Below are 21,778 nucleotides of genomic sequence, written 5' to 3' on the forward strand. Positions count from 1 at the left end.
ACAACCACCACGTTCTGATTTGTGATTTTCCTTCTAGTCACATTTTCATGCAATTTGCTGAAAGAGAAAGTAGTGTAGATAGGGTCTAATTTAATTTACACAGTAAGGTAGATGCTTCCAGTTTTCCTATCCAGAAATGTGTGTATAGCAGTAGTTTGAAAACAAGGGTAACATTGCTATGGTGGGTTCAGTTTAATTCCAGCCTGCTGTAGTTTCCTATCAGAGTTATTGTAATCACACTGCAGAGATCTGTGTTGCAAGAACCAAAGGAGAGGAGAGGAGAGGAGAGGAGAGGAGAGGAGAGGAGAGGAGAGGAGAGGAGAGGAGAGGAGAGGAGAGGAGAGGAGAGGAGAGGAGAGGAGAGGAGAGGAGAGGAGAGGAGAGGAGAGGAGAGGAGAGGAGAGGAGAGGAGAGGAGAGGAGGGGAGGGGAGGGGAGGGGAGAGGAAAGAAGAGAGGAGGGGAGAGGAGGCTCCCACTGTGGTGGCCAGGTAGAATGATCGTGCTACAGGGATCTGAAGGGTAGCCATTTTGTGCACACTGGCATGACAACAGCTGTTCTGCTTCAGCCAGAGCCAGCTTATCACTCCGCAGTGTCGGGAGCTTTGATTGGATGAGACACGATATGTATGCGTGTGACTCTTTAGGGTGCCACTGGATATTTATGTAAATAGTGTGTGTATGATTGTGTGATTGTTAGTGTGTGTATGTATGTGTGTGTGTGTGTCTGTGTGTGTGCGTCTCTCTCTGTGTGTGTGTGTGTGTGTGTGTGTGTGTGTGTGTGTGTGTGTGTGTGTGTGTGTGTGTGTGTGTGTGTGTGTGTGTGTGTGTGTGTGTGTGTGTGTGTGTGTGTGTGTGTGTGTGTGTGTGTGTGTGTGACGGTGTGTGTGTGACGGTGTGTGTGTGACGGTGTGGACAGCGGTGACTCAGTCAGTAGTGCCGTAGGGCTCACACATCTCATTTGCCTAATGAAATAAATCACAATCTGGAACTTTCTCTCTCATTTGTTCGTAGACACTGCTACCTCTAGGGCTGAGAGGAGGAAGGGATGGAGACACACTATATTATTAGCGCTAATACCACTCCTGCTGAGCCCGCTGATGGAACACACAGATTGTGCTGTGTGTGTTTATGTGTGTGTGTGTGTGTGTGTGTCTGTGAGAGCGTGTGTGTGTGTGTGTGTGTGTGTGTGTGTGTGTGTGTGTGTGTGTGTGTGTGTGTGTGTGTGTGTACAGGCAGCTGAGAGGATTTACTTTGATCCCTGTAACCCTCTACTCCTCGATAGATCTTCCCAGAAGTGAAATATAGATTTCAGAAAAAGACAACAGCATCAGTACACACACATCTACAGGAATACACACAGATGTGTACACACACACAGTGCCCTGTGCTGCTCTCATGACTACATGCTCTCTCCTTTGTGGACAGTCAAGATTGACAGACTGGCTGACTGCACCCCCCCCCACACATCATCAGTGATTCTGTTCTCCCCTCCATCCCTCCATTCATCCCATCCCCTCCCTCTGACCTTCTCTGATATTTACCCTCCTCTCCAGTGACACAGCCGACCCAACACAGCCACCAACCTGTGTGTGTGTGTTTGCATGACCCACTGCACATGAGAGAGAGAGCGAAAGAGAGAAAAGAACACTGAGTACAGAGCATGACAGAGACTGTCCTCTAACCCCCCCACCCACCCATTTACACACACACACACACACACACACATACACACAAACTCTTCACAGAACAGCTGAGAGAAGACACACAGAGGGAGGGAGACAAAGAACGAGTAGAAAGAGCAGAAAACAAACAGCGATAGATTTGTTCCAGAGCCTTGAGCCAACCCTCTCTCTCTCCCTCTCTCTCCTCCCTCCCTCCCTCCCTCCCTCCCTCCCTCCCTCCTCCCTCCCTCCCTCCCTCCCTCCCTCCCTCCCTCCCTATATTAATAATGGTCCAGAAACTGGTTCCCTCCTGTGTGGCGGCCTTCTTTTCTATTTTCCTGCTGCCTTTTGTAGTTGGTAATAAGAAAAATCTGTCTTTCAACCATTCTCTTTTGATCCTGACTCCCACTGCACTCTCCACAATAGCTCTCCTGTGGTCCCTGCCCATAAGGTGAGAGAATGGAGGGAAAGAGAAACAGAGATGGAGAGAGAGAGAGCTTGAGATAGAGAGAAGGGAGATGGAGGAAGAGAGAGAGACAGAAAGAGAAAAGGAGGGAAAGATTAGAGAAAGGAGGAGAGAAAAAGAGGAGGAAGTGAGGTAAGAAAAGGAACATAATGAATAAGAGAAGAGGGGGATAAAGGGAGGTGGGAGGGGAGGTGAGTAGAGGGTGGGCAATGGGGGAATCTGTGAGGGAGAGAGAGAGAGAGAGAGAGAGAGAGAGAGAGAGAGTGGGTGATGGCGATGGGGGAATCTGTGGGGAGAGAGAGAGAGAGAGAGAGAGAGGGTGGTGGGGGAGTGGGAAAGAGAGGTTAGTCTTGGCAGTCTTCCTCTCTCCACTCTAAGGATGTAGACACCTGGGGCTATAGACTGACCTTTAGCTCCGATCATATCCACTATTATCATCACTGTTACTCTTCCAATGGAGAAGAAGGGTGTAATATCTCTGACTACACTGGAGACACTGGGAGAATGGTGCACTGATTTAACTGGTATGGGGAGGGATGGAGGAAGGAGAGGAGGGAGGGAGGGAGGGAGGGGTGAGGGACAGATACAGACAGATGGACAGACCACTAAGAAGAGGAGCTGTGAGTCTGTGACTGTTTTGAACACTCCCTCTCTCCCTCTCTTATCTTGTATCTAATACAACCCCTCTCTCTCTCTGTGATTAATTTACTGGTTGCCTTGATCCAAGGCAGATAACCTCATTATCCACTTCTATTGGATCAATATTATAATCACGGTGATCATTATTATCTATTTGCTTTAGCGGCAGATAGACATAATCATCTAAAAAGGGGGCCATACGTCTTCCTTACAGACGCTACATGGGGATTGTTAGTGTAACAGGACTGACAGGGGCTGATCATGGCTTCATTGTCAAATCAATCAAATCAAGCTTTATTTATATAGCACATTTCAGACATGAATGCAATGCAATGCGCTTCACAGGAAAACAACAGAAATAAAAATGTATAATAAAAATAACTAAAATATTTACTATTTAAAAAACATCAGAGGATAAAAAACAAAAGAATAACAATAAAAACAGAAAACCTAAAAAGCACCCTAAGGAAAAGCAAAAGGTTTGTTTTAAGATCCCTCAGGTTCTCTGGCAGGCTATTCCAGAGGTTGGGGGCATAGTAACTAAAGGCTGCCTCTCCGTGCCTCTTGGTCCTAGGCTTTGGGATAGTTAAAAGGCCAGTGCCAGAGGACCTGAGGGACCTACTGGATACATAACTAAAAATCATGTCTGACATGTATTGGGGTGTACAATCGTGGATTGATTTAAAAACCAATAGAAGAATCTTCAAATTAAAACTCACAGGCAGCCAGTGCACAGACTTGAAAAAGGGTGTAATGTGTGCTCTCCGTCTGGTCTTTGTCAGTACCCATGCTGCAGCATTCTGTATGTTTTACAGTTGACCAAAGCCTTTCTTGGGTAGACCAGACAGGATAGCATTAGAGTAGTCAAGCCTGCTTGTAATAAAAGCATGGATGAGTCTCTCTGTATCAGCCTGAGAGAGAAACGTCTGCACCTTGGCAATGTTAATAAGGTGGTAAAAAGCTATTTTGGCTATTGTGATTCGATTGTCATGATGGAACCATGTTTTTCCCATATCAGACAAGAAAGAAATGCATGGATGTGAATGGACAATTACTTAATAAATGACTGAATAAGTAATTACAATTTCCAAGTACAAAGTAGTACACAGTAGTACACAGTAGTACACAGTACTCAGTAGGCCTACTGTATTGTATACAGTTCTCTTCCCACAACAACACTGTAACCAGGGGCGGCCTGTTCAATAGGGCGATATGGGCGACGCACTGCCAAACGGGAAAAGGAAGGGATTTTTTTTCTAATCAATTATATCACGGCAACAGTAGTTATCAGTGTTGTAATCTATACGTCTGATCTGCCACAGTGCCACACTGCCACTAAATGTCGAATCAGGCTAAAGTCGTGCTTCAAATGGCTCCCCCCCCCCTTTTGGGGCGATTTCAGTCAGGTTGAAAATCGCCCAGAAGTCTGTCATAGACTCCCATGTAAAATCTATTTTTTTCAAATTTCAGAGCCTTCAATACAATCTCAATGGGTCTCTGTGGGCTTGCACTTACGCGCTTTCGTCATACGTTACGTAACCATGAACGTAACTGAGAAAAGAGTGGATTGTTTGAAAGAAGTTCCTTTTTGTCGGCGAACAAATGAAGATAAATTGGCAACGAAACAATTAGGACCTCCCAGACCAAATTTAATAATTCAACAGGTTTCTACTAAAGGCGGAAAGTCCTACACCCGAGGATTTTCCAAAAATTGGTACGAACGAAAAAAGACATTGCCACTCACTCAACTGGATGACGAGGGATACAGGCTAGCTGTCCACCGCCACAACGATGAGGTTAGTGTTGATAATCACAAGTTTACTGGAGAACCAACTGAGACCAAGTAGAGACTTTGGACAGGGTGGATATGGTGTAATAAAGGCAGTTTATTCAGAGGTAAATATATCTGGAATCGCGTTCACGGACCCGTTCGTCAAACTCTTAGGGAGCTATAAATTAAGCCCCATTACTTACCATATCAGATAAGAGAAATTGCTGCAGCTACATATATTTTACATCCTGGCCCTACATAGTTCACTATTTGCATCACTTACCAAAATATTACATGTGGTCATATATGCTTGGAAAGTGGAGATGCCATAGAACGTCAAAAAAGTAAACATTGCTGGAGACACATTGCCGTTTTGGAGAAGACATCGCGTTTGCTAGCGAAGAGATTTGTTGTGGCAAATGAACTTGGGCTGGGAATTGCCAGGAACCTCACGATAAGATATATGCATCAGCATTGCGAGTCTCATGATTCTATACGTATTGCGATTCGATACTGTGATTTTATTGTGCACCATATGTCTGTTGCAGAGGGATCAGAAAGCCATGAGAACGAGTTTTGATCAGTCATGGAAATAAAAGTGCTGAAAACAAATTGGCTCCCAATGTGAAAAGATTGAGAACAAGCTATGAAGGAACAATAATGGTGTTTTGGTGCAGGTACAGCCAACTAGCGCTAAAATATTGCGATATTGTCAATACAGTATATCGTAAAGTATCACTATGTAACTCGATTTCTTTCACCCCAATCCCTCAAATTAACGGTAAATAACTGAATTGTTTGCCCCACATTTAGCTAAGATGATTAGCTAGCCAGCTAAAATGTTTTATTTAGTTAGCAGTCGCATCTACAATAGTTTACTGTCAATAACATGTCTCCAAAAATGACGTGGTGTCTCCAATTGTGTTGACATTTTACAATTGCAATGCGCATCCATGAGTATCCACTTTCTGTAGCTCAGCTGGTAGAGCATGGTGCTTGTAACGCCAAGGTAGTGGGTTCGATCCCCGGGACCACCCATACACAAAAATGTATGCACGCATGACTGTAAGTCGCTTTGGATAAAAGCGTCTGCTAAATGGCATATATTATTATTATCTGAAGAGAGCCCGAAACATTGTGTGCAGACATTTTATGCAATAAATGAAGTAGGTTCAATCTAGTAGTTCTGATCTTCTGATTGGTCCTGATGAGTTGGGCGAGGTCACCTCCAGGCTACTGTCACTGTTGCATTGGCTCTGAGTCGGGTTCTCTGTCTTCAAATGTTCAGCCTAAGAGAGGGGATTTTTGTGTGTGTGTGTGTGTGTTTAACAGTGATGATGTGTGTGTGTGTGTGTGTTTAACAGTGATGATGTGTGTGTGTGTGTGTTTGTGTGTGTGTGTGTCCTCAGAGCAAGAACTCGTGAGTTGGAAGAACTGAGAGGCCTATGGCGTGGGTGAGTCCTTGGCCACCTGCTGACAAGGCTGACAAGATAGGACCCTTTTGTCCATTGTTATTGGATAGGAACAGAACTTATAACCAGCTCCTGACCTAAATAGATCTTAGCACAACATTTTACTCAACATATCATATTCCATATTCACTATAACAAATATATTTACTACGACATTAGCAAGAACCGCCACATCCTCAGCCGGCTAATCCAGTGTGTGAAGTTTTGCGGAGTGTTTGAGTTAGCTTTGCGAGGCAAAGATGAAACTGAGGGCTCCACCAACCCTGGTAAGCCAACACTTTTGAGATCAGTCAATAAATGCTTCTGGTATTGACTTATATGCTGCCCCTGTCTTCATGTTGTTGCTGGACATATCTTTTTTTAAATGTGTGTAGGTCACCTAAATCATCAGAAAAATTGCCCCTCCTGAGAATTTTTTCAGGAGCCGCCACTGACTGTAACTATAGCCTCCATAGACACTACTTTACACCCATGCCAATAAACTCATACCCGCCCATGGAGGCAAAACCGAAATCAATGTCAGGATCAACATGATGAGTGTGAGGTCAAGATATGACCATGTGGTCAGGTCAATGTGTGGCATGGTCGTGCTGACTGAGTGGTGTCTGGTCAGTTTGTGGTTGGAGGCCTATAGATCCACACAGGTGATTTGACTAATGCTACTGCATCTTCAAAAGTTAATTTACACCTGAACGCCTGCCAAAGAAACGGCCCTGGCAACCCTCAGTAACTTAATTAGCATTTCAATAGCTTTCAAGATCAGCTATGTAACATAAACAACTCAGGAAATGGTGCAAGATGGCGAACACGGAAAGACAAGTACACTCCAATGCTCGTGGGAAAAAAGGCACTGATGGTCTTTTTAGCTTGACAGTCATGAGTTATGATAGCTAGTTACCTCACGGATAGAAAAGTCATCGTATTTTAAGATGAAGTGCAGTCATTTCGCGAGCGATTAGGATTGATGGTTATACCTCAAATGTTTCAGGGAAAGATTGAGGTCTAAGAGAGGGTAAGTATGAAAATATTTCTTCTATGGAGCCAATTCAACTCAAACATGGATTGTGAGTTGGTACTGTAATTAAATATGAGTAACAAAGGGAATGGAATGACTGGTACAGTAATTACAGTAGAATCCAGGTCATCAGAGGTCATACAGTCTAGTATTTAACGGAACGTCTGCCATGCTGAGATGCTATCACAAAACAGAGACGTTTCTAAACCGATATGAGAAGACACGAGAAGCGATTACTTCCATAAATGGCATGATCAGTTTTGCTAGCCAACACTGTCATGATGACACTGCTTACAGTAATAGCATGATCAGGGATTTATTTGAGCAGTAGTTTCTGAGCCTCTTCCCATGTATACACTCTTTGTATTCGCTGAATTATCTGTACTGGTTTTACTTGCTCTGGTGACAGTGTAGTGACAGACAGACAATCTTTGTATTCCAGTGTGTTAGATCTGGGCTGAGACCAAACCAAACAGCCAATAAGACGGTGGTATTAAATGTTGGCCAGTAGAGCTACTGTACAGATACATTTTACAGTTTAGTCATTGAGCGTCTGCCTCATTGGTTTGGTCTCAGCCCAGATCTAACACACCGGAATACAACGATCCTCTGTCTGTCACTACACTGTCACCAGAGCCAGTAAAACCAGTTATATCATAGATACTAGATCAGTGTTTCCCAACCCTGGTCCTCAAGTACCACCAACAGTACACATTTGTATTGTAACCCTGGACAAGCACACCTGATTCAACTTGTCAACTAATCATCAAGCCTTCAATGAGCTGAACGAGGTGTATTTGTCCAGGGCTACAACAAAAATGTGTACTGTTGGGGGTACTGGAGGACCAGGGTTGGGAAACACTGTTCTAGATGATGACGCTGACTGAAGAGACAGATGTGTATAGGCTTCATGTAGGTTCCTGGGGGCAAACAAACATGGCTATTGCTAGCTCTGACTCATTATAGCCTCTGTAAGGTAACAGTCTACCAGACTCCATCACAGTGTCTACGCAAGTATGAGCAATACAGGGAGGTGTGACCACAGATGTAGATGAAATGTAATTAATTAATTACTCCTTCACCCCCGCAAAACTAATCACTCTCCAAAATGAATATAATTATCCCACTTTTCCTTTCAAAACGTAACAGACATACCATGAAATATCATTACTTTTGCCATCTGCGTCGGAGTGCTACGGAGTGGGAGGCATTGGACGGGCTTTTACTGTCAAACTCTCGTTTCAGGACGTGAAAGAAGGTATGACAGTCAAATTTAATTTAATGATTATTTAAATTAGTGAAAGTGACAATTTAGACACACTTGCCAATGTTTCTGTGTGTGTGTCAAAATCACCCATTAACAGACTGCTAGGAATCTGATTATTCTGTAACGAGGAAAGTGTTTGGCTTTTATCAGTTTACACTAAAAGTGGCGTTGAGTACTGAGGCACAGTTCTGTCTGAAAATGATTATTTGTAGTGTCAAAATACAGTAGGACCCCAAAATACATAAGCTATACTTTTCACCTGCCTGAATATCACTCTGCTCTTTGTGCAGCAAATATCATCGAATACACGGAATAGTTATACAAGCACTATACTAGGCTGCTAACCATTCATTATGATAGCACTTTGCACAGTGCTGTAGACTCAGTAAAGCTGTTATTACCACAACATTAGGATACACTGAAGCAGCCTATTCTGTGTAGTCCACACTGACTGGCATACTCTGGCTAGCTAACATTACACGTCAGATTATTTGTTTATAACAGTGATCCTGTTTCACGACGGATGATGAGGCTATCGCTAACGCCACACCATAATATAGTCTTACAGCTAACACTACCACCACCATCTTACGGCTAACGATATCACTGCTCAAGTCAGTGGCATTAGCCATTAGCCAGTGGCTACCCCGCTCTGTAACCCTAACACAAGCTAACACTAGCGCATTCAGGGTAAATAGGCCTAATGCTAACACTAACACATTTTGGGCAGATAATGCTAACAACAAACAACACTAGCACATTCAGGTCAGGGCAGATCACGTTGACAATATCACTAGCACATTCAGGGCAGATCATGCTTACACTCTGTCTCTATTTACTGGCTAGGTGGGTCTGTTAAGGACACAGGGAGGGCTGAGGGCTGGGAGCTGGGAGCTACTGTAGCAGGAGCTGCAGGCTGGGCTCTTTCTATAATGATACCATTGTGCTTGGCCGTGTGCAGATGGAACATCAGACCTCATGTAATGTCCTGTGTATTAAGAGGCGAATGTGTTTGATTACTAACTCAGGCTGAGCAAAGAGCTGTATCGCCGTCGACAGGGAATAAAGCCCCGCTGCAAAAACAGAGGGATCCGTAAAAAAAAGGAAGCACATTTGAGGAAAACAGAGGGAAGGAGGCAGAGGGATGAGACATTAAACAGGAGAAGACATTAATGGAACTCTGTGCGATAAGAGAATGCAAATGAGACAGGGGAATCTGCAGAGCAGCAGAACGCAGTGGTAGGATATCAAACAGAGCTGGTGTCACAGTCAGAGTGAGAGAGGGGAGATGGGGGGAGGGAGGACAGGAGAGAGAGAAGGAGGGAGTAAGGGAGAAAGAGAGGGAGGGAGAGTGCGAGAGAAAGGGAGGGAGATAGAGTAAGCTTGAGAAAAATATAGAGAAGGAAGGGACAGAGACAGAGAGCACTCACTTCACTCAACAGACTCTCCTGTACCACTCTGTCCCCCTCTAGTAGCACCCCTGTCCTCCTTTCTCCATAAACCATAACACACTCACCTCTACTCATCTCTAGTGACTTTCATTTATACCCATCATATGCTACTGGAAGTGCAGTACCTGACTCTCCTTACCAAGCACCCACCCCCTGTCTGGTACAGCCAATTAGAACACCACCTTTTAGAGAGACAGCTGATAGAGACCAATCAGCGGCGCCAGGCATGTTATCCTGCCCAACCAGCCTGAAGGTGTGTGTGGGTATGCATGTGTGTGTCCCGGCATGCGTGTGTGTGTGTGTGCCTGTTTGCCTGGCCATGCGTGTATGGGTGATAGCTGCAGTATCTCTGACACTGACTGTCAGTCTGCGTGTGTGTTTACTACAGACAGAGATAGTCTCTCTCCAGTCAGTCAGTGTTGACACCATGCTACAGGCAGTACAATGAGGAGCGTGCTCCCTGTGTATCTCCGTGTTGGTGTTCTCTCTCACGGCGTTGCCTGTGATTTATAGTTGTGGGAGGGGACGGGGGGAGCTTGTCACTATTTATTATTACTGATGCAACAGGAGGCCATGCCACCAGCCGTCACCGACGGCAACTGCCACGCACAGGGAGGAAGTGACCTCAGTGCCCACCTGTCTCCTCACACAAAACAGGGCCATGGTGAGCCTCACGATATGTCATTTACACTGGTGACGGTAGTCTGGGCTCTTTCTCGCTCTCTCTCTCTCTCTCTCTCTCTCTCTCTCTCTCTCTCTCTCTCTCTCTCTCTCTCTCTCAATTCAATTCAATTCAATAGACTTTATTGACATGGTAAGTTAAATTACTTACATTGTCAAAGTATACATATAACAAAAATGGTGGGACCAACAGCAATAATAATAGTAGTAGTGGAAATGGGATTACCATTAACAGCAACTACAACAATATTAATGAGAGTAATAATACATTAAAGCAATAGTAGTAGACCAGTCTCAACATGACTGAGAAGACACATGACATGGTATGAAAGCCAAAACAAAACTAAATGGGAAATATTATTGACATTACATTGCACTTTTCACTGGCTGTCCCTCAGGTTGTGGCAGGAGGACACATATTTGGCTGCCAAAACTGCACATTTTGGCTTTTCACCCAATAAATATTTCTTCATATTTTATAGTTTCACATTCTTTGTACTGAATGATAATTTTGGGAAAAATATTATCTTAGGACTGAGTATTTGTCACAGAAAGTGCAGCTCTGTCTCTACCTCTCCCCTGGAGCAGAGTGAGCACAGCCTGTCCTCTCTGGGCAGCCAGGTTTGCCTGTGACGACCGGTCTCTATAGCCAGACTGTGCTCACTGAGTCTGTACATAGTCAGAGTTTTCCTCAGTTTTCCTCAGTTTTCTATCAGTTTTCTGTCTGTTTAGAGCCAAATAGCATACTTAGATTTTTTGTGGTGTCTTTCCAATAGGTGATCTGTTTTTCTTTTTTCTTTGTAATGATTTGGTTGGGCCAGATTTTCTGAGTGATGTCTTGAGGCTCTATGGGGTTGGTTTGGGTTAGTGAACTGAGCATCAGAACCAGCTGGCTGAGGGGACTCTTCTCTTGTTTCATCTCTTGACATAGTAGAGCTGTGTGATGGAATGTTTTGGGGTCACTTGTTTTTAGATTGTTGTAAAATTTGATGGCTCTTTTCTCTATTTGTATAAGGAGAGGGTATTGGCCCAATTCTGCTCTACATGCGTTATTTTGAGTTTTTCTTTGCACTTACAATACAGTCTTGCAAAACTCTGCATGCAGTATTTCGATTGGATGTTTGTCCCATTTGGTAAATTCATTATTAGAGCACGGACCCCATACTTCACTGCCATAAAGAGCAATTGGTTCTATAAATGATTGGAACATTTTGAGCCAGATTCTAATGGGAATTTCGATTTTAATGTTCCTTTTAATGGCATAGAATGCTCTTCTTGCTTTGTCTCTCAGCTCATTCACAGCCATGTGAAAGCTACCTGTCTTGCTGATATTTAGTCCTAGATACGTGTAGTTTTTGGTGTGTTCTAATAGAACTTTGTCCAAATAGAATTTATTTTTGTCATCCTGATTTCCGGACCTTTTTTTGGAATATCATTATATTCCGTTTTTTTTTAGGTTAACTGGTCTGACAGAACCTGTGCAGATGATCTAGATGCTGCTGTAACTCCTCCTTAGTGGGAGACAGTAGCACCAGGTCATCTGCGTACATCAGACACTTGATTTCAGTGTTGTTTAGGGTGAGACCAGGTGCTGCAGATTCTTCTAATGTTTTTGCCAATTCATGAATGTAGATGTTAAATAGTGTTGGACTTATTGAGCAGCCCTGTTTCACTCCACACCCCTGAGAGAAGAAGTCTGTTTGCTTGTTGCCGACTTTAACCGCACATTTGTTTTTAGTGTACATTGATTTAATAACATCATATGTTTTCCCTCCAATACCACTTTCGATTAGTTTATAAAAAAGTCCTTTGTGCCAAATTGAATCAAATGCTTTCTTGAAGTCTACAAAACACAAGTAGATTTTGCCTTTGTTTTGTTTTACTTGTTTGTCAATTAGAGTGTGGAGGGTGTAAATGTGGTCTGTTGTACGATAACTTTAAAAAAATCCAATCTGGCTTCTGCTCAGGACGTTGTGTTCATCAAGGAAATTATGTAGTCTGCTATTTATGATACTGCAGAGAATTTTCCCCAAGTTGCTGTTAACGCAAATTCCTCTGTAATTATTTGGGTAAAATTTGTCTCCATTTTTATAGATTGGTGTGATCAATCCTTGGCTCCAAATATGGAGAAAAATACCTGCAGTGAGGAGTTTGAGTATAGCCAATTTGCATTTGTGGTCTGTATATTTGATCATTTCATTTAAAATACCATCAGCACCACAGGCCTTTTTGGGTTGGAGAGTGCATAGTTTTTCCAATTATTCTTGTTCTGTAATTGGGGTATCTACAGGATTTTGATAATCTTTGACTGCTGATTCAAGGATTTGTACTTTTTCTTGTATATCTTTTTCTTCTGGGCTCTTTGTTATATTGCTGTAGAGGTTTGCAAAGTGATTTCTCCACATATCCCCATTTTGGAAAGCCGATTCCTCATGATGAGGCTTGTGTAATTTATTCAAATTCCCCCAGAAGTGGTTTGATTCTATGTATTCCTCAATTACATCCAGCTGATATCTAATGTGCTGTTCCTTTTTTGTTCTTAGAGTGTGTTTGTATTGCTTCAGTGTTTCCCCAAATTGAAGGCGTATGTTTTTGTTTTCTGGGTCTCTGTGTTTTTGATTAGACATATTTCTTAGATTTTTGCAATCATTATCAAACCATTTTTCATTATCTATTCTTTTTTATTTGCTCTTATGGTCCTCTGTAGCTCAGCTGGTAGAGCACGGCGCTTGTAACGCCAGGGTAGTGGGTTCGATCCCCGGGACCACCCATACACAAAAATGTATGCACGCATGACTGTAAGTCGCTTTGGATAAAAGCGTCTGCTAAATGGCATATTATTATTATTATGTTTCTTTAGATTAGCCAAGGAGACTAATTTATCAAATATAACGTTTATGTTCCAAACGGCCAAATGTACACCTTCATTGCCGTAGGAGAATGTTAAGGCTAAAAAGTTGTCCAGGATAGATATTTTTTGACTACTAATTGCTTTTTGTTAGTTTTCTGTACTGTTTGCACTCCAACTATAGGCCTGTTTAGTACCATGTAATTTATTGGGCCGTGATGCTTCAAGGTTGGGTTCCGCTCTTCTCAGATACACTGTGATTTTACTGTGGTCTGAGAGAGGTGTTAGTGGGCTGACTGTGAAGGCTCTGAGAGACTCTGGGTTGAGGTCGGTGACAAAGTAGTCTACAGTACTGCTGCCAAGGGATGAGCTGTAGGTGTATTGTCACGACTTCTGCCGAGGCTGCCTCCTCTCCTTGTTCGGGCAGGCTTCGGCGTTCGTCGTCACCGGCTTACTAGCCACTGCCGCTCCATATATCATCATTCCATTTGTCTTGTCTTGTCAATTACACACACCTGGTTCATATCCCCAAATTAGTGTTCCCTCTGCCCCCTTGTCCTTGTGGGTGATTGTTTTATATGAGTTGAGTGTAGCTCGGTGGAGCTACTCGTACCATGTATTGCCGGGGTAGATTATTCCCCTGTGCCGGTATTTTGTTGGAGCTACCCATACCTTGTATTGCCGGGGTAGATTGTTCCCCTGTGCCTGTATTTTGTTGTCACTATCCAGCGCAACTGTGTACGACGGTGTTCCCGGGTGGAGAGGTCAGGTGGCGGTTCAAAGCGCCGTCCTTGAGAGTCTTGGCAAGGATGGGGACTGTCTCCCTGTACAGGTGAACATGGTCATAGAGACAGTCCAGATCGAGGTTGGGATGGTGGGCCAGGTGTACATTGGGTCGCAGGGCACAGTCCCAGGAGAGGCTGGCGTTTATTCTTTGGATTGTGGCAGGGTGGAAGTCCTTCCTCTGTAGAAGGGTTGACACCACGATCCTTGAGTTGGGGAAGATTGCGGAGGCCTTCTCAATCACTCCACATAGTGAAGTCGCCACCCTCTCCTGCTGAGCACGCAGGTCATTGCTTCCATGGTGTATGATTATGTGGCTTGGCGACCCGAGCTGGCCCTTATCAAGCAGCTCAATGACACCACACCTTTCTCGTTTTGTGTCTAGGGAAAAGTTTCTACTCCTGAACAAACTTACCATTTGAGTCCATCAACAGGCATGTGTTTCTTCTGGACAGGAGGGTGTTACAGGAGGGGGTCACAGTTCCGGAGCGACCCACTAGGTGTCATCCTCCGACAACCTTAGGCACCTCCTCACTCACAGTCTGGACTAATCATTATCTTACTGGTGTCACCTGTGTCTACCTGTTCACCTGTGTATTTATGCCCTCACTTCCCTGTGTTCCCTTGCTCAGTTTTCTCTGCTAGTTTCTCTATGTCCAGCAGTACTACGCAGTGTCTGACTATGAATAGGTACTTGAGAAGTGTTCCCCCTGTTTCGTTATTTGTCTCAGTCTTAGGTAGTATTTTGTATTTTGGTTTTTGGAGACTTATTTGCTCCGCCTTTCTTTTATTGTGATAAGTCTGTTATTTTGTATTCTGGCTTCGGGACCACCAGTAAAGATCCTTGTTTCACCATCTCTGCCTACTGCCTACTGTATATCCTGCACCACACCTGGGTCACACCTCACACCAACCCTTACAGGAGGGGGTAGAGTGGGGGCTGGTGTGGCTGGTCTGTGCCGGTGCCGTTGTCAGTGGGAGAATGTTCTGTGGGCTGGGGGAGGCGTGCAGCAGGCAGGGATGAGAAGGCCTGGCTGGTTGAGGTGGGCTCCTCTGCTGTGTGAGGGCAAGTCATAGAATGGTGATCTAGCTGCTCCTGCAGCCTGTCAGCTTCTCTCTTAGTGTGGTCAGCTCGTTATTACTGCTCTGCCTGTCTTTTTGGAGCTCTCTCACCTCCTTTGTTAGATCAGCCAGCTCTCTCTTGAGTCCGTCTTTCTCTTTCTGAACCTCTTTCAGCTGTGTTGCAAGGCTGCTGTCCTGCTCTGTCTGCACATTGGTTAAGAGCTCCTCTAAGGTGTGGATGTCTGGTTGCTGTTTGCTCACGCTCAACCTGAGCAGGACCACCTCCCCCTCCAGTTTGGTGAACTCATCCCTCATGGCAGCCATGGTGGTGAGGAGGGCCTGAGCCTGCTCTGCACTGAGGGGGTCGCTCTCCTCCTGGGGCGTGTCCTCCACTATGGTGGGAAGAGAGGTGCTGGATGTGCCTTTTTGGGTGGGGATAGTGGGGGTGAGGGTGGTACTGGTGGAGTTTGTCTTGTGGGAGGGCATGTCACTGGTGGTGTCCTTCTCTCTCTGATCTCTCCTTAATGGTCTGAAAGTCTGTTTCAAACAGCCTAAGGTTACCTTGCACCATGACAGTCACAGTCTTGTAGAGGTTGATTGTTATCATGGTGCTGTCAGGGTCGTCTATCTCTTTGACTTTTGATTACACACATCACCCTTTTTGTAGCGGTCTGCGAAAAGGGTTTCTGGCCTCCCCTTTATTAGTTTCTGTTTAAAAGCTTTCCTCGTTGTGTCATTTTTGGCCTCTGGAGGGTAGAGAATGGACTCAGTTCTGAGGGGGAGTGGGGACATGGCGCCTGTGGGCTCTGCCACTGCTGCTGCTCTGTTCTGCTGCTGCTGCACCATTGCCATGGCAACCGGTTTTGTTTGTCTGCTGCTGTTGCTAGCTAGCTCTAATTTAGCTCAACAACCAGCAAAAAGAGTGAAAAATCTTCACACAAAAAAACAGAAGATAAGTTTAATGTTAGCCCGTGCTCCTTTTTGGTTTACTCACTCAGTTTGGTTGTTTGATGTAGTTGTATTAACTCTCCTTGCTAGGTTTGTTCTAGCTCTATTTTTCTGGCTAGCTTGTTAGCCTGCTAGCTAGGTTTTTGTTGTGTAGCTAGCTAGCAAGAGTCAAAACACTTACTTACAGTTACTTTTTTAAATATTCTGATAGAATAGAGTTGTTGTTCATCACTTCTTGTCTTGAATTCTTTTTAGATTCAAGTGTTTATCTCATTCTAAAAACAAAAAAAAAATAGAAATAAATCAGGAGCTCACGTTGAGCATGTCTGTAACTCTCTCTCTCTTTCTCTCTCACTCTCCTTCTTGGTCTCTTTCTCTCTTTCTTTCTTTCTATCTTTATTTATTTGTTACTTCTTTCATTTCTTTTTTTTTCTCTCTCTCTGTGTTTACTTTTGTCTCTCTGTGTTTACTTTTGTCTCTACTTCTCTCTTCTCTCTTCCCCCACAAATTCAAATTAGAGATACTTTGTATCCCTCATCCCACCCTGTCTACTTGGTCGACATGAATCACATAACAAATCAGTGGAAGTAAATGAATAATTTACCATAACGATTAAGCCTAAATAACAGCAAGAGGGATAAGTAAAGTCCCTGACATAAATCTTATGAGGCACCAACAATGGATTATGATAACATAATAATGGTACTAAGTAACACTCCCCCTGTCTCTCTCTCTCTCTCTCTCTCTCTCTCTCTCTCTCTCTCTCTCTCTCTCTCCCTCTCTCCTGTCCCTGTGTGACACCAGTTGTGTGTGTGTGATTGGCGTGGTGCCACGTCGTGTGCCTGCCACACAGCCCAGCCCACCCAGCCTGATCTATCTTCATTAGGGACAGAGGGGCTGGGAGATGTGTGTTATTATCACTGTCTATTAATCTGTGGAGCTCCATCAGGGCAACACCCCCCACCCTCAACCCCTCACTGCCAGGCTGCCACTGTACACACTACACATGCACACACACACAGACATACACACACACACACACACACACACACACACACACACACACACACACACACACACACACACACACACACACACAGACACACACAGACACACACACACAGACACACAGTCTATTCACTCACTGTACTCCACTCTCTTCTCTCTCTGTTTTCCACTCCTTATCTTTTGTCCCTCCTCTATAACAAGCACAGCTAAAGACCTTTAACACTTCACAGATAATGAACGCTGGCGTCTAATTTGGAGACGCTAGATGATTATTAAAGCTGAATGATACACTCGTTTATCCAGCTTTGGGATTCATTTGAATCAACTCGCACCAACTCTGAGACTGTGGGTATATACAGTAGACGCTCACACATGAATAAATGTGTGACTTACTCATGCATAAACCGGAACACACACATCGGAACACCCACACACACACACACCTGGGAGGGGGGGGACCATACACACACACAAACACACACACAGGAACACCGGAACACACACATCGGAACACCCACACACACACACAAATACGGGAGGGGGGACGACGACATACACAAACACATGGGAACACACATACACATCAGGCACTCGCACAAAGATGAGCACACCGGGGCACTACATGTGATGATGACCCAGTTTAGATCTGTGACACAAAGTGGAGCAAGGATCGCGAACAAAAAGAGAGTGACATTTAAAAATAGGCTGACATTCTTTTCATGGGATTTCTATGGCCATAAGGAAGCCTTTCCACCTTCTGTGTCAATACCATCAACTACTAAGTCTACTAAACTTCAATGCACTACTTTTGAACTCACAGTTCTATATTGGGTTCTCTGTCTCATGGGAGACATTGTTTTTCACTGAGTATGTGCCAAGTACATGAGTGTGTCTGTCTATAGTGTATCTGTATGTACACATGTCTATCTGCACGTGTGTGTGTGTGTGTGTGTGTGTGTGTGTGTGTGTGTGATGTATGCAGTTTGATGGTGCTGACCCAATTCTGCCTGTCAAGGTTCCCCAGCTCAGGGTTGGTGGACAGAGAGTGCATCAGGAGATTCTGACACAACTGCCCTGTCTGATGTGCCCTAATTCTCACACACACAGGTATCACTCACACAGGCATCACTCAAACAGGCATCACTCACACATGCATGTGCATACATACGCACGCACACACACGCACACTCCCACATTGCACCAGCACCAGCCTTCATGGCCATCACTCAAGACTAACTAAAGGAAGATACATACAAGTCTGAGTATATTCACACACACACACACACACACACGGACCTGCTCTGCCCAATCTTAACTCCTAGCGAGGCACAGCCAGTGCCCATTATCCATTTGTAACCCCTGAATCAGTCATGGACAAATTACTTTTTCCTGTACACACATTTATACCTCACTGGAAAAAATGTAGTAGTATAGCAATATGGACTAAAAGCCTGGCTCTTGCATATTGACAAAAAGTCACAGCTGCGGCTGCGTGTGTTGCTGACAGGTGAGCACGAAGGTCCACATAGGGCCACAGCACGCACGCACACACACACACACACACACACACACCTCCTTTCCAATCCATAGAAACGCACAGCACCACCCGTCCACCCAGGCATTGTTGGGGCAGCCACCGTGGCATTACCACACCCATCCATCCCTCTCCTCATCCATCCCTCTCCTCATACATCCATCCCGCTTTTCATCCACCCCTCTCCTCATCCATCCCTCTCCTCATCCTCCCCTCCTCTTTTCCCTGCTTCACACACTCCTTACCCCTCCCCTCCTCCCTGGGGGTGGATAGGAAGATGGTGGTGGTGTGGTGGACTGGTTATTAGAGGAGTGGAGGGAGACACAGCCCACAGCCCCAGTCACACAGTAACAGGTGCTGCTGCTTTCCACTGTCTGCTCTTGTTAATTACCAACAGAGTGGTGCTGGAAGGCTTTGCTAGGGCGGCTATGAGGGGAGGGCCATTAGAGCATGGAGTGGATCCAGAGGGTCTGTTCTCTTCTCTATCTGCCTCCCTCCTAATGCTCACGGGCTGAGACTACACACACACACACACACACACGCACACACACACCCCTCCCACCTCGACTCCTCTCTCTTCCTATTTTGCTTTATTTAGCTTTATTTTCTCTAATTTCTCCCTCCATCTCCCCTGTCCCTGAAGGCCTGAGCACATCAGTTCATCGACACATTCTTTCTGGCCGGGCAGTCTCCATGGAGCCTGGTGTTTCATGTGACCTTTCTCCCTTCTGTTTCCCTGGTCCCGGGTGTCTGGTCACTCTGTCTGAATCACTCCCTCTCTGCTACTCTGCCATAGCTACTTTGTTAGCTATGAAGGTCTGCCAGAGAAAAGAGAACTAGCCGGATAAAGACAGACAATAAAATAACCTCTAGAGAGATGTGCGGTCTGTGAGAGAAGTGGTGGCAGACCACACTATAGTACAGTACTGTTTGTACTTGTACTCCACCTCATCCCTCCATCCCTCTGAAGGGAGAGAGCCCCCTCCTCCGCGTCTTGATCCTATTTTGTCCTCTTGTCCTCATCAGTACTGTTCGTACTCCTCCTCTTCCTCTCCACATCACTCCATCCCTCTATCCCTTTGGAGAGAGCTCCCCTCCTCTCCTCCTTATCCTATGTTATCCTCTTGTCCTCATCAGATCCTATTCTACCTCAGGAGCTCTTCATTCCCATCATTAATGAAGGAGGTTTTTCACAGGGAGGAAAAAGACATAAGTCCCGGCCAATCAAAGGGGAGTTTGCAGCCGTTCCGGAGGCTATCGACGACCAATGGGAGAGGAGCTAGGGCTAAAATGAGATCAGAATGGTGCCGGTGCTCTGATCTCATTTAGAGACCAAGTAAATAATTTAGACGACATGCTTTGACTGCAAAATCCTCCTTCCACCACCAACACACATTCCCTTCTCTAGTCTCTCTTCTCCACAGGGTGAGTCGGTGCACCAAACAAAATCCCTGTTTCTCTTTGGTAGAAGAGATCAAATGCAAATAGACGTGCTGCTCTGACAGAAACACTATGTCATAAATGGTAGGATCCTGAAATATAACTAAACACATGTAAATGAGCGTATTAGCCGAACATGGTAATTAACAAATTATTTATAGAGGGCATTGTTATGTTCATTTGGAATGTGGTTGCTTTGTTTATGAGCTAATGATATATTAATGATACAATAATCTATAGCAATTGCTATCGATAAAAGGACGATGATAACAATTAATTTTAACTAATGTATCTGTTTCTATTCCATTGATTTGTTAATGTATCAAATGGACCCAGTTTACTCAGCCAGCGAGGCTGTATCCAATGTTTGGACCAATGACAGCTCATCTGACTTTCTTATCATACTGTAGCTATTTTTCAAATCATGCGCTGCATTTAAAACAGCTCTCTATTACAGCTTGAAGGTTTTCTCTTTCTCTTCATAGCCCACCGTCCTCTCTCTCTCTCTCTCTCTCTCTCCCCTTTCTCTCTCTCTCTCGCTCCCCTATCTCTCTCTCTCTCTCTCCTCTATCTCTCTCTCTCTCTCCCCTATCTCTCTCTCTCTCTCCCCTATCTCTCTCTCTCTCGCTCCTCTATCTCTCTCTCTCTCCCCTATCTCTCTCTCTCTCGCTCCTCTATCTCTCTCTCTCTCCCCTATCTCTCTCTCTCTCGCTCCTCTATCTCTCTCTCTCTCCCCTATCTCTCTCTCTCTCTCGCTCCTCTATCTCTCTCTCTCTCCCCTATCTCTCTCTCTCGCTCCTCTATCTCTCTCTCTTGCCCCTATCTCTCTCTAACTCGCTCCTCTATCTCTCTCTATCGCCCCTATCTCTCTCTCTCTCGCTCCTCTATCTCTCTCTCTCTCCCCTATCTCTCTCTCTCGCCCCTATCTCTCTTTCTCTCTCTCTGACCTGCGCAGGTCTCACGTTCCTCTTCTCTCTCTCTCAGCGAGCGGCCGATCGATGGATGGATCTGACTTCACCCTGACTCAATAACCCCCTCATGCACATCCTCTTCCTCTCCTCCGGGGTGTGTGTGTGCCTGTGTGTGAGTGTGTTTATGTTTATGTTTCTGTGTCTGTGTGTGTGTCTGTTTGTGCGCGTGTGCATGCGTGTATATGTGTGTGTGTGTGCCAATATGCGTGTGTGTGTTCGGCAAGTGTGTGTATATGTGTGCTTGTCTGTGAGGAGGGGGAAGATGTGTGTGTGTGTGTGTGTGTGAGTGTGCAAGAGAAAAGGTTTGCTTTTTGTTTTTTTGGGCAGAGATTAGTGTGTGTGTCTGCCAGCTTCAGTCTATCAGCCCAGGGCCCAGAAGTCACGGCAGTGAGAAAACAGATTGATTTCTCCCCTCCTACACACAAACAATTAACTACACAGTGCTCAATTAGACACGCTGCAGACGCCGTCAGACAAGCTTTTCCCTTGACCTGCACTCTGCCTTCTTTCCAACTGCCCGACCTCTCCATCCCTCCTCCATTCTGGTCCCTCCATCTCAGGGTGGACATTGAGGATGAGGTGGAAAGAGAGGAGGGGCAGATGGTGGAGGAAGGGTAGGGCTCGGATGTGTCATCCTAATCCACAAACAAATACATGTTTCCTTGTTAAAGGAATCATTTCCCATGCCTTTTGTCTCACAGCACAAAATGACTAAAGATTATCTTTACTGATGTCGCCAGCCGATTGCTGTCTTATTATC

General features: G+C 44.9%; 1 protein-coding gene across 1 annotated transcript in view; it reads right to left on the reverse strand.

The window, feature by feature from the left end:
* LOC121551323 (adhesion G protein-coupled receptor L1-like) overlaps positions 1 to 21,778 on the reverse strand; it is a 138,677-nt gene that overhangs the window by 68,661 nt on the left and 48,238 nt on the right. The gene's annotated exons all lie outside the window — the stretch shown is intronic.

Source organism: Coregonus clupeaformis, chromosome 35, assembly GCF_020615455.1.
Source record: "Coregonus clupeaformis isolate EN_2021a chromosome 35, ASM2061545v1, whole genome shotgun sequence".
NCBI classification, from domain to species: domain Eukaryota; kingdom Metazoa; phylum Chordata; class Actinopteri; order Salmoniformes; family Salmonidae; genus Coregonus; species Coregonus clupeaformis.